The sequence below is a fragment of the Typopeltis vanoorti genome, chromosome 2 (genome assembly GCF_054136105.1).
Source record: "Typopeltis vanoorti isolate ZY-2024b chromosome 2, IOZ_Tvanoo_1.0, whole genome shotgun sequence".
Classification (NCBI taxonomy): domain Eukaryota; kingdom Metazoa; phylum Arthropoda; class Arachnida; order Uropygi; family Thelyphonidae; genus Typopeltis; species Typopeltis vanoorti.
This window is the reverse complement of record NC_143550.1, coordinates 128,400,683-128,419,072: the sequence shown is the minus strand read 5'-3', so window position 1 is coordinate 128,419,072 and position 18,390 is coordinate 128,400,683. Positions and strand designations below refer to the sequence as shown.

The 18,390-nt window shown below is 35.8% G+C and overlaps 1 long non-coding RNA gene across 1 annotated transcript in view; it reads left to right on the top strand.

The window, feature by feature from the left end:
* The window catches only part of LOC150109424 (uncharacterized), an 89,588-nt gene extending 75,411 nt beyond the window's left edge, over positions 1-14,177 (top strand). Inside the window, exons 3-4 of the long non-coding RNA XR_016550327.1 lie at positions 1,821-1,908; positions 14,133-14,177. This is a non-coding gene — a long non-coding RNA (uncharacterized LOC150109424). The remainder of the gene's footprint in view (positions 1-1,820; positions 1,909-14,132) is intronic.
* Positions 14,178-18,390: the final 4,213 nt, after the last annotated feature.

Sequence of the window (18,390 nt, the reverse complement as noted above, 5' to 3'; positions counted from 1 at the left end):
AATAATATTTAGCATAAAACATATAGAGACAAGGTTATTTTTGTAACATTCTCATGGGACTTGACCTCTGTAAAAATCGATGAAAAGTGCTTTGATACTTCCAAGCTACATCGAGTTTTGCAGTTCAGTGTAGTGGTGGAGATGGTTGTAGAGTAGATGTCCTCCCTTCATGAGTCTTCGGACTCCTTGCAGATGTCACAAAATAATAAAAAATAAAAAAATAATTTTATTAGATTTTGTGGATATTGTTGTTTCACCTACTTTTTCTCCTCTCCTCATCTTTTGAAATTACTCTAATGTACTGCATGAAAAATTGCTCTAAATATGAGGGTGGTCTGAAAAGTTCTCGGCCTGAACCATAGATAGCAACACTATCGGCAAGATTTTTTTTCTGAGTTGGTACATCTGTCATAAGCATCCATGTGAAATTGCAAGTCATTCTATCAAGTAGCTTGTTTTATACAGCTGTCTGAAGCAAAAGTGTTATATATATCCCTTGAAATGGATAAAATCTAGTATAATGCGGTTATAAAATTCTTTGTAAAAGAATGTTTGACGCCAAAAGAAATTCATTCGAAAGTGCATGAAACTGCCAAGACTATAAGCATTTCAAAAAGAATGTGTAGGATCTATTTTGCATGAAGAATTGCAAATGAGAAAGCTTTGCACAAGATGGGTGCCACGTTTGCTCACAGCAGATCAAAAAAGGCTTATGAAAATTTCTGAACAGTGCTTGGTGTATTTTAGCAAGAATAAGACTGATTTTGTGTGTCAATTTATTGCTATGGATAAGAATTGTATTCACCATTACACACCAGAATCAAAACAGCAGTCAGAATAGTGGACAGAAGCCGGTTGTTCAGCGCCAAAAAAAAAAAAAAAAGACAAAGTCAGTTCCATCAGCAGGAAAGGTCATGACATCGGTGTTTTGGGATGCTAAAGGCATTTTGTTTATTAATTATCTTGAAAAGTGTAAAACAATAACCAGGAATATTATTCAGATCTTTTAACCAGACTAGTCGAAAAAATTCGTGACAAAAGACCCGGTTTGCAGAAGAAAAAAATAATCTTTCATCAGGACAATGCACCTATAACAAAAGGGTTTTGGCAATTGGAAAATTCAGGGATCTGCACTATGAATTGTTGGAACATATGCCCTATTCTCCAGATTTGGCTCCCTCTGACTTCTATCTCTTCCCAAAACTAAAACTCTTCGTTACTGGTCAGCATTTTTCTTTGAATCAAGAGGTGGGTGCAGCTGTAGAGGGGTATTTTGCAGATCTTACGGAGAACCACTACAGGGATGGGATAATGGTGTTAGAGCATCACTGGAATAAATGTATTAGTCTTAAGAGAGATTATGTTGAAAAATAAAAATGATTTTGAAATTATAAATGCCTTTGTAAATTGTTAGGCGAAAACCTTTCATATTACCCTCGCATGTTCATCTTTTTTTTAAGTAGTCACATGAAAATATGATTTGAGTGGAGAAATTGATGTACAAGAGAGCAGATACTATTTCTCTAAATAGATATTGGCTTGAGCAAGGATCTCTCTACACGGAACAAACATGGGCATCGGCTGGAGAAGTTGTTGTATATATAACACCTATATACATATAAAGAATAAACTTAAATGCATCTTGTTTAACTGCACCAACAGTTATTAAGTAGTTATAATTTTATTAGATTATGTAGATATTGATTCATTTACCTTCTTTCTCTTCCCCCATCATTTGAATATTATTACTCTGATATGTTGCAAATGTAATTATGCTAAATATGCTGCAGCTATTTTTTCTTAATTTTTAATTATTTTAGGCAGTCACCATGGAAGTGAAAGTGAAGAATGGGAAGATATAACTGATAATGATAATTTTAAATATGAAGACAGTACATCACGCTCAAGGTAAGTTTAGGAGAGCAAAAATTCTGCAGAACTTCTGTTCTCCTAATGCAGTGTTTCTCAAACTTCAGACATCCATGTATCCCTTCTTAAATTTTCATTATTACCAAGTACCTCTTATCAATATAATAATAATAAATAAATAAAAATGGTATATTTCATTATAAATGTCTATTTTATTTGAATTTAGATGTACAGTAAACAAAAAATCTGATTTATTTGTAATAGAACAAAATTTATAATGATAGTATAAATTTTTACTTAATTTAAATAATTTATCATCAATGAGAGAAGCGAAATTGCTTATGGTGGGATAACATTTCAGCAAAATTTGGCTCTAAATTTATTAATTTCAATCTCAGATGCAGTTCGAGATCTCTAATGCATTTCTTCTTCGTCTTAATATCTACAAGGGCCAAAAATCCACCTTCGCACAGATATGAACTTGAAAATGGAAAAATGAATCTTAGAGCTTTATCTATTAATTCAGGAAATTCAATCTGTATTTGTAGCCAAAATGATAATGTTATTTATTTTTTAGGAAACCACCAGAAGCTAGTTCTAAAAGTTGTTCTTCTTTTGGCAGCAAACCCTTTGGCATATATTTGTTGATACTGAAAGGGTATCTTATCCACTCAATATTAATGTCGAGTTCAGGGAAATACTTTTCTAGATTTATTTGTAAGTTTTGTAAATGCTGCACAATAGTAAGTTTCACATCATCATCAAGTTGTTCATTTGAACTGGCGAGCAATTCGTGAAGAGATGGAAATGCGTCAGATTCTCCATTACCCACCAGCTTTTGCCATAACTTCATCTTTCACTTTATCTTGAACATTTCCTTGTCCTGTAAAGATAAATTAAGATTATTTATTATTAAATCACTTAAGGAATTGACAACATACATAAGAATATTAATTAAATTACACTTTAATAAATATTTCCGATATTTCGGCAACGTCACGTTGGCATCTTCAAAAGGAACTTACAAAAAAGGCACGTGAACATAGGCACTACAACACAGTAACTGAGAATGAAGTGAGGAAGCTATTGTTCTCCTAAAAGTCCCGGTAGTGCCGCCCCCTTGCGGGCTATGTAGGTGTTCTTGGCTGTTGAGCTGAAGGTCTGCTGATAAGCCTCCCAAATTTGGGACAGTCTCATGCAACCAAATTTGTTGAGGTTTGGAGAGTTTCTTAGGGCTGAGGTTGATTCCATGAATAGTTTTTCGAATTTGAACTTGCTACGGTGTATTATTGTAGCTTTCTTCCACCGTATTCTGTGGCATGTATCCAGAGCATGGTCTGCAAGACCCGAGTGGATGTACTTGTAAAACTGGATGTAGTCTTTGTGTTCCAAAAATCTGATATTCGCTGTCCTGCCTGTTTGGCAAATGTAAGACAGTTTACAGCTGCAAGGGACCTGGTATCCAACCACTTCCACTAAAGACCAACCACTTCCCCTAGACCTACCTGGTATACACCAGGTAGGTCTAGGGGAAGTGGTTGGTCTTTAGTGATGCGGATAAAGGATGCCAATTTTCTGTATGGTCTGTAAATCCATCACCGTTCCCTACATTCAAGGTACCTCGGATGTAGGGAATGGTGACGGATTTAGAGTAATCCATGTTATTGAAGGGGGGTTGTGGTTTGTTGGTTTCAATATTTTTTGGATTTTATGGGGGGGGGGGGTAGCCATTGGCTGAGAAAGTGTTGCGGATGTGATTTAGTTCAGTGTTTAGGGCCTTGTTGTTTGAACAGAATAGTTTTAGCCTGTTGCATAGTGTTTTCACCACTCCATAGTGTTGTGTGTGTGTGGGGGGGGGAGGGGATTGTTGGTGAATGTACCTGCCTGTATGGGTGGATTTTCTATAAACTGAGAAAACCAAGGTTCCAACAGGCTGGTGGGTGACTAGTGTGTCTAGGAAAGGGAGGCTGTTGTTTTCCTCTTTTTTCCAGAGTGAACTTGATTCTCGGGTGTTGGTCGTTTTAGTGTGTTAAGAAGGAGAGGAGTGTATCAGAGCCATGTGGCCAAATAGCGAACACATCAACGTAGCGAAGCCATATGGTTGGTTTTTGTGGGGCAGAGGCTAAGGCTTTTTCTTCAAAGGTCTCCATGAAGAAATTGGCGAAGGGTGGGAAGAGTGGTGAACCCATGGCTGCCCTCTCTATTTATTTGTAGAATTTTCCCTGTCAAACAAAATAGCCTGAGTTCATTGTGAACTGAAATAGGGCTCAGATATCGGGAAGAAATTTAGCTTGGATCAGCTCTGAAGTTTCCTTGAGTGGGACATTTGTGAATAAGGAGGAGACATCAAAGCTGACCATTATGTCAGTATGTTGGAGTGTAAGGTATTCTATGCTGGCTTTGAAGTGGACTGAGTTTTTTATGTGTGATGGTGTGTTGCCAGTATAGTGTGTGAGCGCTTTGGCCAAATGTTTAGCTAATTTGTATATGGGGGAATCAATGCCATCCAGTATGGCATTGACTCACAAATGGGACATAATGGCACATTTTCTTTATGTATTTTTGGGAGTCCATAAATACAGGGGTGGGGGGTTATAGAGTTAAACAGTTTTAATCTGTTAGTAACTTCTACAGGCCGAGAAGTGACCTTCTTAAGAAGCCTGTGAAGTTTTCTGATTTGTGAGTTTGGTGGGATTGTATTCGATAGTGAGGTAAGTAGCCCGATCTAATAGAAGAGCATTAAGCTTACCTGTGTAGTCCGTTTGGTTAAGTACTACAGTTGCATTTCCCTTATCTGCTTTGGTGATAACTATTTCTTTATTATTCCCCATTTCCTGCAGAGCTTTATACTCCTTATTGGATATGTTGGTTTTTAGTGGTCTTGCTTTGGAGAGGACATAAGCTACATCCAGTCTTACACTGTTGGCAATTTGATTGGGAAGGTGGCGGATTCCACGTTCGATCTGGATCATAATATCCTCACTAGGTATTTTACTGGGAGCAATGGTGAAGTTGTGGCCACGTGAAAGCTCATTGAATGCTTCAGGGTGACTGAAGAAAGGTTGATCACGGTGTTGGTAGGAAGTTTGGAATTGACGGTAGAGTTATTTTTTAATTTTTCGAATTTTTTGATATGTCGACCATATTTTCTCAAATTCTTTGTCTGCTGCGGTACACGAGACGTCATGTAAAATTGACCAAAGCTCGTAATTTAAAGTGCACGAAAGCTCTTCTTCAAGTGCAAGAATAGCTTTGTTAATGTCAGCTAAGAGAAACCGCATGGCGGCAATTTGTTCCCGAAGCAAACCATACCTGGCGTGGTTATAGATATGGAGAGCTTTTTAGGAAACGAAACGGTGCTTGAATCTGATTATCCCGGCAGCATTTTAGGAAAGTCAGACAATTTAGTTGTCTTGATAACTTCAACTTCATTTTACCGTATTGATGGGCCTTCCGTACGATGGACTATACAGGTAAGCTTAATGCTCTTCTATTAGATCGGGCTACTTACCTCACTATCGAATACAATCCCACCAACTCACAAATCAGAAAACTTCACAGGCTCCTTAAGAAGGTCACTTCTTGGCTTGTTAAAGTTACTAACAGATTAAAACTGTTTAACTCTATACCCCCCCCCCCGCCCTGTATTTGTGGACTCCCAAAAATACATAGAGAAAATGTGCCATTACGTCCCATAGTGAATGGCATTGATTCTCCCACATACAAATTAACTAAACATTTGGCCAAAGCGCTCACGCACTATACTGGCAACACGCCATCACACATAAAACACTCAGCCCACTTCAAAGCCAGCATAGAAAACCTTACACTCCAACATACTGACATAATGGTCAGCTTTGATGTCTCTTCCTTATTCACAAATGTCCCACTCAAGGAAACTTCAGAGCTAATCCAAGCTAAATTTCTTCCCGATATCTGAGCCCTATTTCAGTTCACAATGAACTCAGGCTATTTTGTTTGACAGAGAAAATTCTACAAATAAATAGAGAGGGCAGCCATGGGTTCACCACTCTCCCCACCCTTCGCCAATTTCTTCATGGAGACCTTTGAAGAAAAAGCCTTAGCCTCTGCCCCACAAAAACCAACCATATGGCTTCGCTACGTTGATGTGTTTGCTATTTGGCCACATGGCTCTGATACACTCCTCTCCTTCTTAACACGCTTAAACAACCAACACCCGAGAATCAAGTTCACTCTGGAAAAAAGAGGAAACCAACAGCCTCCCTTTCGTAGACACACTAGTCATTTGCCAGCCTGATGGAACTTAGTTTTTCTCCGTTTATAGAAAACCCACCCATACAGGCAGGTGCATTCACCAACAATCCCCTCTCCCCCCTCACAACAATATGGAGTGGTGAAAACACTATACAACAGGGCTAAACTAATCTGTTCAAACGACAAGGCACTGAACTAAATCACATCCTCAACTCTTTCTCAGCCAATGGCTACACTCCCCCCCCATAAAATTAAAAAAAAATACATAGAAACCAACAAACCACAACCCCCTTCACAACAAGGATTACTCTAAATCCATCACCATTCCTGACATCCGAGGCACCTCGAATGTAGGGAACGGTGATGGATTTACAGACCTACAGAAAATTGGCATCCTTTACCCATTCCACTAAAGACCAACCACTTCCCCTAGACCTACCTGGTGTATACCAGGTACCTTGCAGCTGTAAACTGTCTTACTTTGGCCAAACAGGCAGGACAGCGAATATCAGAATTTCGGAACACAAGGACTACATCCGGTTTCACAAGTACAGCCACTCGGGTCTTTCAGACCTTGCTCTGGATAAACGCCACAGAATATGGTGGAAGAAAGCTACAATAATACACCGTAGCAAGTTCAAATTCGTAAAACTATTCATGGAATCAGCCTCAGCCCTAAGAAACTCTCCAAACTTCAACAAATTTGGTTGCATGAGACTGCCCCAAATTTGGGAGGCTTACATCAGCAGACCTTCAGCCCAATGGCCAAGAACACCTACATAACCTGCTGGGGGGCGGGGGGGGCACCATCAGGACTTTTAGGAGAACAATAGCTTTCTCACTTCATTCTCAGTTACTGTGTTGTAGTGCCTATGTTCACGTGCCTTTTTTGTAAGTTCCTTTTGAAGATGCCAACGTGACGTTGCCAAAATATCGGAAATATTTATTAAAGCGTAATTTAATTTATATTCTTAAGTATGTTGTCAATTCCTTAAGTGATTTAGTAATGCATAACCAACGTATAAGCTTGTCTACGAGAATTAAGATTATTTAATACAGTAAATACATCAGCCAGGTATGCTAATTGACTGAGCCATTTCCAATTATGTGAATGTTTTTTCAATTCAGAATTTTCATCAAGAAAAACTTGTAGTTCATTCCAAAGTTCAAATAAACGAGTAAGGACTTTTCCATGAGAAAGCCAACAAACATCGGTATGGAAAAGAAATTGCGTGTGATTACTTCCCATTTGTTCTCAAAGTTGAGAGAAAAGTTTGCCATTTAGAGGATGACCTTTAATATAATTTATGATTTTTACAGCTTCATCCAGAACATTTCTTTGGTCTGTAGACATCATATGTGCATCCAAAGCTTCCCTGTATTGCAGCAGTATCAAGCTTGCATCTGGTGCAACAGCTTGAAACAAGCCATTTTTTAGATCTGACCATGGATTTCTCTCCTTCCGTGTACTTATTCCAACACAACTTTTCCAATCAAGCTTGTTTTGATGCATAAATGTATTTATATTGTTGAATATTTCTTCTCCTGTTGTATGTTTTGGCAAGGGTTGGCAAAATAAAAGGATGTCATTGAAATTTTTGATTTTTTTTGTACCTAACGAACACTAGAAGATTTGCAAAATTTGTAATGTTGGTAGACTCATCGACCTGCAACGCATAATAACGACTCTTACGTATATCAGTTAACAATGTTTGTTTTATATTTTCAGCTATTTCAGTGATTCTTTTGCACAAAGAAAACACCTTTCTGCATTATCTCTGATCATAATTTCTGCTATTATTTTTGCTGCAGGCTTGACCAAAGTTTCATCAGTTGTTTCCCTTGCACCACTCTTTTTGCTATATATAGCGGCACGATATGAAACTTCTAAAACCCTCTTATTTTCATCTCCTGACACGATCGACATCATTTTTTGGGATTCTTCTAAATTTTGTAGTGTATTTTGAAGAAGTCCGTAGACTGTCCTTGTATTCATTATGTTTCAATTCAGAATGCCGATTTAAATTAGATGGTTTCATGCGCTTTCATTTTTTAAAGTTTCACCACAAATGACACATAATGGAATAGATTCCTCTTCAATTCCCGTTCATGAAACTCCACATTTCAAGTAATTCATATTGTACTTACAAATTTTTTTCATCTTCCTGGATGATTATTCTTTAGAGATGTCAGACGACACACTCTCATCAATTTCATTTGATCTAAATACAATATCAACGGTTTCTTCTTGTTTACAGCTACTTGTATCTGCTATACTGCTCTCTTTTGTGCATTTTATAAATCCAGTCTTTAACCAATGATTCATACTTAAGAAATTGAAAGCTAAAAAAATTATATTTATTATAGGTATTATAACTTCCATACATTATTAAAGCAATTATATCGCTGTAAAAGTAGTACGAACCTATTAATCATTATTTTAACTAACAAATTTGTAATATGATCAAATAATGAAGCATCATCATCAGTAGCTTTAACAGGCACTTAAGCACCCACAGCCTTCCAAGTATCCTTGGACTCCCCAACTGTAATACAAGGATAAGGCAGTTACCCCTATGCCTCTAAGTATTCTTGTCTGTGAATTGGGTGTGTTATACTGACAGGTTTGTCTTTTTTGAGGGATGAAAAACCCGAGTTTCTGGGAGAAAAAACTTCCACCTCCATATGAGACTGGCTAACTCACCTTTAGTCTAAAGAGACTAAAGGTTCTTCACGTCACTGACGGGAATCGAACTCAGGTCTTTCCAACCAAAGGGCTTAGTCTATACTGACTGAGCTACGAGGCTCTCAAATAATGAAGCATGTCGATTAATATCTGCTTAACTGTCTTAATTACATCTACTAATGATTCATATAATTACTTTTTTATCATTCTCTAACGTATGCTCTTTGCGTTGTTGCAGGCTTGAGTGTATATTCATGTACGAAGTTGAACGAAGATTCACGATTGATCGCCCGCGAACTTGCAAACTATTCAAATGAAGCAGTTATCACAATTTGAGTAGGAGAATCAATATATAATTTATTGAGAAATATATGTTTAAAATAATTCTTTTTCTTTTTCTTAATAATAATTCCATGCATTAATGATGCATTCAAAAATTGCCACGTACCTCTGAAGACCTTTCACATACCCCCGGGGGTATAAATCCAGTCTTTGAAAAACAAACACTTGCCACACTTTGAGAAACACTGTCCTAATATAATGATAAAACAGTATGCTAGAATTGCTGCATTCATCTATCATTTATTGCTTTCCAGTGGTCTTTTGTTTAATGACCATAGCAGCATATTACTATAATACCAGTAATATTATCTCAACAAACTAAACACATTGTGTTATTAGTTTGTTTATTAAATGCTTTTCTTTTAATTTTTTTTATTTTTTTTATTTGCTAAATGCTTTCTTTTAATTATTCCTGTGGTGGACTCACTTTGTGTGTGTTTTAATTTTTTTTTTTTTGGGGGGGGGGGCACAAAGGAAGGTATATGCCATAAATGGAATACTTAACATTCAAAGTTTTCTTTGCATTTTTTTATACTGAACAACTCTTATTGGAAATTCTAATTGTAATGCATAATACAATCAGATTTTTTTTTTTTTCTTTTAAAAAAAGACTCAATATAAGTGATAAGTCAGAACCTCTAACTCAGTTAGTATAAATGAATGCCCTTTGGTTGGAAAGACCTGGATTTGAATCCCATATGTAAAGAACCTTTATCAGGACTTTTCAATTGAAGGCAAGTTAGCCAATCTCATACAGATGTGACAGGGTTTACCCTCCTAGAAACTTGGGTTTTTCATCACACAAAACAGGCAACCTGTCCAGCACATGCAATTTACAGCCATGTCACACAATGCAGATAGGATCAACTGCCATATCATAAACAGTATCAGGTTATTTACTGGGCTGTGACAGGCCATTGAACCTACCGCACAAGGAAAGATGAGATAAAATAAAAGCCACCATTTAAAAAGTGCTATTGAATGAACTTTTCTTCATATTCATATATGAATTATGCATAATATTGGAATATAACTACATATTCTATTTTGCTACTTTGATTGCATATATGCAAGAAAACTTTTGCTGATACTAATTAGAACTTGTTTAAGCCACGTCTTTCTGAAATACAAATATATTTCTGATTTATCTTTTAGAAAGGGGCCAAACAAGAGTGGTGAACTGCATGTTATAAATTATCTGTTAATGTAATGCAATGCAATGCTATGTAACACACCAGATCAATTTGTTCAGTGTACATACACGAAAATTAAATTTCGAACTTTTGCCATTGCAGAGATCTCTGACAATCATTTTTGGAAATTTAAGTAATTATCACAGTCTATTGGGCATTTTGAAAAAATGGTCTAAAGTTCCAAACTTGGATTGAAAGTAAGCTTTTCCAAATTTGTGATGCATATAATAAATCCACCATTTGTTCTTGGTGGCAACAAACTATATGCCAATCTAACGTCTAATAATTATGAATAAAAACATTCACCATGGAGTACTTGCAGTGCTGGCACCCTGATGCAATTTTATCTTGAGCACCCCTTACTTTTTTTTTTTTTTAAATGTAACCAAATGTAATTAAAATTTAAAGGTTGAAAACTCAACACATATATTTTTAGGTAACACACTAGATCAATTTGTTGTTGGAAAAATACACATTAATCACACAGCAAAAATTGCAATATACATACAGAAATGCACAAATACTAGAATTACATATACATAAGTTGCCAATTACTGGCTATGAGATATTATAACTAGAGATGTACAAACTAGAAAAATTGCACAATGGCCAGAATCATTGTGGTCATTGTGCAATGACCAGAATCATTTAATTTTAATAGAAAAAGAAATGTAATAAAAAAATGAAATTATTTAAAAGTTTACTTTTCTTGATTTTATGGAAGCAAATTCACCCAAATTTTCACTTGTTTCTAGTTTCTCACAAGATATCACCTTCTGTTGTGATCATTGACAGTCCAACCAGTCTTTCCTGTGAAATACTAGATCTTAGATATGTTTTAATTAGTTTCAGTCTTGAAAATAATTGTTTGCTACATGCACTGAAACTGAAAGTGTTAAAAATATTCAAAGAGAAATTGTTAAATTAATAAAGATGCTTTCTAAATCATTCGCTTATATATATATATATATATATATTGCAATGTTATTATTAAGAGAGACCTTCAAGGAGTCAGAGACTCGTCGAGGGAGGCCACACACTACATGCATCAGCTATCATACTTATTCTTGAATTCATTCACGCTGCTTGCCCTCACAACATCTAATGGAAAACCATTCTAATCATGCACCACCTTCTGAGAGAAAAACCTAGCCCTCATCCCCTTCTTAGCGGCCTTCGTTCACAGCTTCCAAGGATGTCCTTTCCCCACCCTCCATAAATTGAAAAATTCCATTGTATGACCCTTTCAGAAGTTTGTAATATCACCCCTCTTTCCCCTGTTTGCTAGTGTCTGTAGTCTACAAATTCTCAATCTGTCTTCATAATCAGTATTCCACAATCCTGATATCATTTTTAACACTCTCCTTTGTATTCTCTCCAATATATCAGACTCACAATGGAAACCAGGAGAACAGACCTGTGCACAATAGTCCAAGTGAGGTCTTATCAAGGCCTTGTAAAGAGGCAAAATGACATCCTTATCTTTACATGTGAATGTTTGTTTCAGCATTCCAATTATCTTTTGAGTTATATTTGCAATTTTTGCCACATTGCCTCGAACTTCAACTTCCTATCTATTAACACTCCAAGATTCCTAGCCTCGTCAGTTTCTTCTAGCCTAATCCCACCAATATAATACGACATTGGATATCTAATCATCCGAAGTGAATGACTTTGCATTTACTGACATTGAACTGACACCCATATTCCCATGCCCACAATTCCGGCCTATTGAAATCATTCTGCAAGTACTGCATATCTGATTAGAGTAATCAGCAGCATTCCTGATCTTTTCATCATCAGCAAATAGCTCTATGTCGCTTGTCAAATCCTTCCCAATATCATTAATGTTACAGATTGAATAACAGTGGACCAAGCACTGATCCTTGTGGTACACCACTTGTTACTTTAAATCTTGCAGACTCACATCCCCCGTATACCACTTTTTGACATCTGTCAGTCAGCCATCTTATCCATGCTAATATTCTAGTGTCTGTCTGTAGAACCCAAACCCATTTTCTCCAATTTATGTAACAGTCTACTATGCTGTATTCTGTCAAAAGCCTTAGCAAAATCCAAAAATATCATGGTGTATCCATTCTCCTTGATTAGTTCAGTGGTAACATTGTTATAGAATGTGAGCAAGTTGTTAACACATGACCTTCCCTTAGTAAACCCATGTTGTTCATTGCAAAGTAGAGATTCACTGTCAACCCATTTATGAATGCGAGCCCTAACCAAATTTTCCAAGATCTTCACCACCACTCCCGAGATACTGATTGGCCAATAGTTGGATACATCGATCTTTGCACACCCTTGTGCACTGAAATTACCATACATTCCATTCCTGCAGAATCTTCCCTGTTCTGACACTCATATTAAACAGCCTGGTCAAAAGAATGTCCAGTTCAGCTGAACATGCTTTTAGCACACTTTCTGATATCCCATTCAGTCCCTATTACTGAATTCTTATTCAATTTGTGCAACAGCTCTAATACCTCATCCTCATACACCTGTGTTTCTTCATCTAGTGAAGAGGTATCAGTGAGCTCAATGTTATGTATACCAGGTTGATAGCTTTTAACACAATGGGCACTCATTAACTGAACAACTCTTCTGCATCTGTAACCATCACGCCATCAGGATTTAGAAGAGTTATTCTAAAAAAAAAACATTAGAAAAAATATGGCTTTAAAGTTATATTGCTGATCAACTTGCGCTTCGTCCAAACATTCCTAACAGAACAATCTTTTCTTACATCTGTGTAATGTACTACTTTTGAATTCAGGAGAAATTTCTAAATCTAATGCTAACTCTTTTGCTGAGTCAAGTATAAATTTTCATCCAATCTAAATTCTTTAGTAAAGTCGATTGCATTATTTAATGCATTTATAGATTCACTTAAATTTGTGTTTGGATTGTGAAGCATTTTAATCACTACATTGATCTTGCACAAAATTTCATACCAGATTATAAGCGAACACAAAAATTCATAATCTTTATTCAAAGCTAATGTTTTTGCTTTATATTTTGTATTATTGTCAATTTGAATATTATCATAAATTTCCACAAAAGAATCTAACTTTTCCAATATTATATCTAAGTGAACAAACAGCATCAATCCTTGCTTCCCATCTAGTATCAGATAAAGTTTTTGAGTGCAATTTTGGTGTACTTTTCAGTACATTCCATCGTTTAGTCAAAGCACTAAAGAAATTATAAATTTCTTGTATAGTGCTATAAAAAACTGTGGGTTGTCTTTAGCACACAGAGCCAGTTTCTTTTTTTTCATACTCAGACTTTGCTTTCCTTTTTTCTGGCTCACTGTATCAATATTAACTTGAGCAGCATCAGTGATCACCAAATTTAATGTGTGCGCGCTGCGGATGGAACAAAGAGTGCTCGAAGGTTAATATTTGATATGTGTCTCTGAATGCCACTGTGTTTTCCTCTCATGTTCGCCCCATTATCGTATCCTTGTCTCTGCAAATTTTTAATGAAGATTTAAATTTAAATCTTTTAATTTATCTAAGATGTATGTGGATAAACCTTCAGACTCTTTGAGAAATTAGTTTGCTGCCCTTTCTGTTTCTCTTTTTGAAGTTCTTTTGCTGCTTTTCTTTTTTTATTGGAGATCTGGATGATTTTTTTCCCTCTATTATGCCCAAATTTATTTTGAAGTAAAAAATCTATTAGGTATAGCTTTCTTTCATACATGAAGGCATAATTACACGAAATCTTAAAATATGACACAACAAATTCATCTTCGACAAAAAATTAAAGTTTTTTTTTTTTTTAACCTTTAGCACACTTAAAAGACGTAGCAGAATTAAAAAGAACAGCAGCTGTAAAAGCCATCTTCGACGATCTTGGTCACAGAGCTTAAGAGACTTAACCAAGGGCAGTGTGGATACCCTGAATGATGAAAGTAACAGCGAAAATTATAGTGATATCCAAGAATGGGAAATGGTAAATTAATTTTTTTTTTCTGTAAAACCTTTTTTAGAGTAATTTATAAATATTACATTATTACTTTTTTTTTTTTTTTCAAAATTGAAAAATCCTATGTACAGTCATTGCTTTCTACATCAAACTTGCAGAAACTAAAGAAATCATTTGTCATAGCGGAAAGTTTCTTGTAGTGATTTTTTTAGAATAACATCCTTGGTGCTATGGAATTTTGCCAGTGCTTCTAAATATAGCTGGCTCTCACTGTGGTAAATGCTGTTATAACAAACTTTCACTCACTATAACAAGCTGCTGAAAAGTCCTGGCGAAAGCTCCACAGCTACAGTCCTATGTTAAAAGAAAATATCACTATAGCACACTATCGACAACAAATTATCCCTATGGTCCTTAAAGGGTTCTATAGTGAGAGCCGAGGAGTTGATTATAATGAAAGTTGAATGTAAATTCTTTCAACTAAAGTAATATTTTAAATTTATTAGAAGAGACATGTAAATGGATGTAAAAGGTTACTCAAGAATACTGATGCTAAATAACTAGGAAACCTCATATATCTTATAATGAATGCAGAGGATTAACAGTGGAGTATCACCCATTCCTTCTTTCTGTGATGCACCTGATTAGCAAGCATTCATGTGTGTATTCAGTAAATAAGGATGGGCTGGCAGTTTTGGTCTCATCATTTTTATTATTTTTTTTTGATTGCATAATCAAAGGAACTACAGTATTTAGTGATAGTCCATGCTGTAGTTAAATTTTTTCACTAGTGTACTGTTATCATTGTAATATGGATTAATGTAAAAATTTTAAAAGGAATGATAATAAATGTACATCATTATTTCATATCAAGCAAGAAACATTTTCTTTTCAAAGGTAGATATTTTACTTGCTTAGCATACAGTTCATTCTCACTATGGTACAGGAATAATAGAACCTATCATACCTTTCCCTTAAAATCATTCACTGACATCACACGCATTACTAACCCTTATTAGTCCCTATCATACCTATCACTATAAATATCTCCATCTCGATGATACACCTTCACTCAGTAATTAAACTATTCCTTCTGTTTGTGTTATTTGCTATTCTGCCATAATCATTCTTGCCATATAGCAAAATAACTCTGGATTCACACTTTCCTGTCCAGCTAATTCACTCCCATTATTTCATTTTGTCTTCTTTACCATGGTCACCCTTTTCTCATTATACTTTTGTACCTCTCATGAGCATGATCACTTTTTCTCTTTATATTCCCTCCACAACATTTTTTTTCAGCTTCTACTCATTGATTCCACTCATCCATTTAATTTCCACATCATTTATCCTCTTGATCCTAGGTAATATTCTGATACTGCTTCCCTTAAACACTATATGACTATTTCCCATGCCTAAATGGCATCCTTCCTTGCAGTTTCTTATATCTTGGCACTGCTCCAAGCTTCTTCCTGAGTTTCATAATTACTGGCTCTTGTAGTTTCATGTATGTTCCTTCTTAAAAAAACTCCACATGTTTAGCAAACATCCAGATCAAGTTTTCATGATCACCCTGCACAGTTGGAGGCATAGTGGCTATTTTGGTTATGGACAAATCTTCTGATGCTCTGACTATATATAGCACTCCCAAATTCCAGACCTCTCTCCATCACATGGATGCATGCCTTTTATGCCTTCTAATATATTCCTGTAGTGTAGTTGATGTGTACCATAATAATTGCTCAACCTGTACTTGTTATAATCTGTCAATACTTGGCCTCTAGATCTTCTCATCTCCTGTCTTGCTGCAGCTGACTATATATTTTGTTCTATTGGCCTCTATCTCACACCAGATAGCCTCAAATGCACTGCCTCCCTTAACCATCTCTTGTTGAAATTCTGCTCTTGCTGGTTGCTTCTTCTTCATCCTGTTCTTTTAATTCTCTTTGAAAATACAAATACCCCTTACATGCAGTCTTTATGAATCTTTCATCCTATGTCAGCCAAGTCTTTTTAATGCTAATATTTATTTGATAGTCAAACTTATTGATATGCTGTTTGTCAAGTTGTGGTTGTTTTGGATTTATGACTGGGATAACTCAGGCTGTGGAACCATCGTATTATATCTGTTAATTCTGTGTGTTGTTCTGGCTGGTTTGTATATTTTGCTGAATAAAAAAACATTTTTCTCTGAGAAAAAAGCCTGCCATCTCCACATGAGATTGTCAGGTTTCTAGTATGGTCAGCCCTTACATTTCACTTATCTAAACCATCAAATTCAGGTCTTGGCCTTCTGTGGATCTTTTCTTGCCATTTTTCTTTGACACTTTCTCTACTAACCCTTGAAACTCATCAGAAGTGTGTTGAAAGTTGAATGTAAAACTGTATTGTGATTAAATAAAAATGAATATGGAATCCATTTTTTAATCTTAAAAGAAAAATATTTAAATTAGTCACTATTTATAAATGTTATTAAGATAAAAAAAATGAGGAAAAAAACAACAATTGGAAGATTTGCCAATCATTTAGATATAAACAGGTAATTCAGTATCAAGCAGTTCTGCATATGTGAGACCAGAAGTAACTGTAGTTTGTGACATGATCATCCATAAGCTGTATTAGCCATATTGGAGTGTAAACTTGGTATAGTTCTTGCAATTTTAGTATGCTTCATCCAGATTTTTGCAATTTGAGTTAAATCCATTGCTGTAGTATAGATGTTAATATGATAAAATTTTTCAGTACAGGTATTATTATTATTATTTGACACCTCCAAGGAGTCCAAAGACTCATCGAGGGAGGGCACCTGCTCTACAACTCTATTGCCGCCACTCAATCCACCAACGTCATCTACCGCTGACCACCTCCACTAGTATTTCCACAGGCATTGATGTTTGTGATTGTCTGTGGAAATACTAGTGGTGGTGGTTGGCGGTAGATGGCGTTGGTGTAGTTGCGGTCAGTTGGTGGATTGAGTGGTGGCGACAGAGTTGTAGAGCAGGTGCCCTCGCTGCTCTACAACAGGATTCGAACCCACAGCATTTAGGCTGGAGAGCAGGTATGCTTACCACTCAGCCAGCCAGGCTGACAATTAGTTGTAGGAATTAATAACTTATTTTAACGGTATTAACAACACCAAATGAACTATTTTATTTAAAAAAAAATGTATTAAATGGCTTATATTTCACTGGATTTCAAACCAGCATCTTCAGAGCACAAAACGGCATGTTTTAATGTACACACGACAATGAGTAAGTGAAACAATTCAAATTGTAATGGACAAAAGATCTACAGTCCTAATTTGCTGCCCTTTAATGTAAAAAAAAAAAAAAGAAGGAATAGCTGTTGAAATAAACTGCAAGGTGTGCCTGTGATTGATATATAAATTAGGTACTGAATTTTCTTGAGTGCTCTATTCACTTCTTTTTTTCCTTTTTTTAAAAAATTCAACCTGAAATTAGGATTTGTGACTACTTTTACTACATGTTCATGCACCATTGTCATAGCTTCCTTGTTTCATAAATGCCCATTGCTGCAGTGTTCAGGTTGGCATTTAGTCTGTGAAATTTTGTTTACATGATATGCTTACTATTTCTTACACACTAATTTAGGTTAAAAAACTGAAGATAATTTTAAAAAATCAAAAGGTGAAGTTTGCCAAGTCCAGTGTAATAAAAAGCTGCATGAAAGACTGCAAAAAGAAAAATGAATTGTTGCTATGAAACAATGGTAGCTCCAGGTCTTCTCAGCTACGAATGAAATTGAAGAAATGTTTTGTATTGGGAGTGAGAAATAGCAGTTTGAGAGTAGGCTTTTGACCAAAATGTGTCAGATAAGGGTATTGTCATTAGGGGCAGAAAAAAATTTTTGGTGAGTTTTTTTGTGTAAGAAATGATCTCTCTATCAGCATCAAAATAGTGGCTTTCAGATGTACAAAGAAAAAGTCTTACAGTTTTCAGTGTTATTTTAGTTTGAGGAAGGAAGCATTTGTGCATTCTTTCAAAGTTTAATAATGCTGACTCAATACCTATATATTCTGAAATTTCCTATGACATTACAGTCATCAAGAAAGATAAGCAAAGTGTAGTTATTATGATTGTATGGGCACCTCTGTGGAGTCTG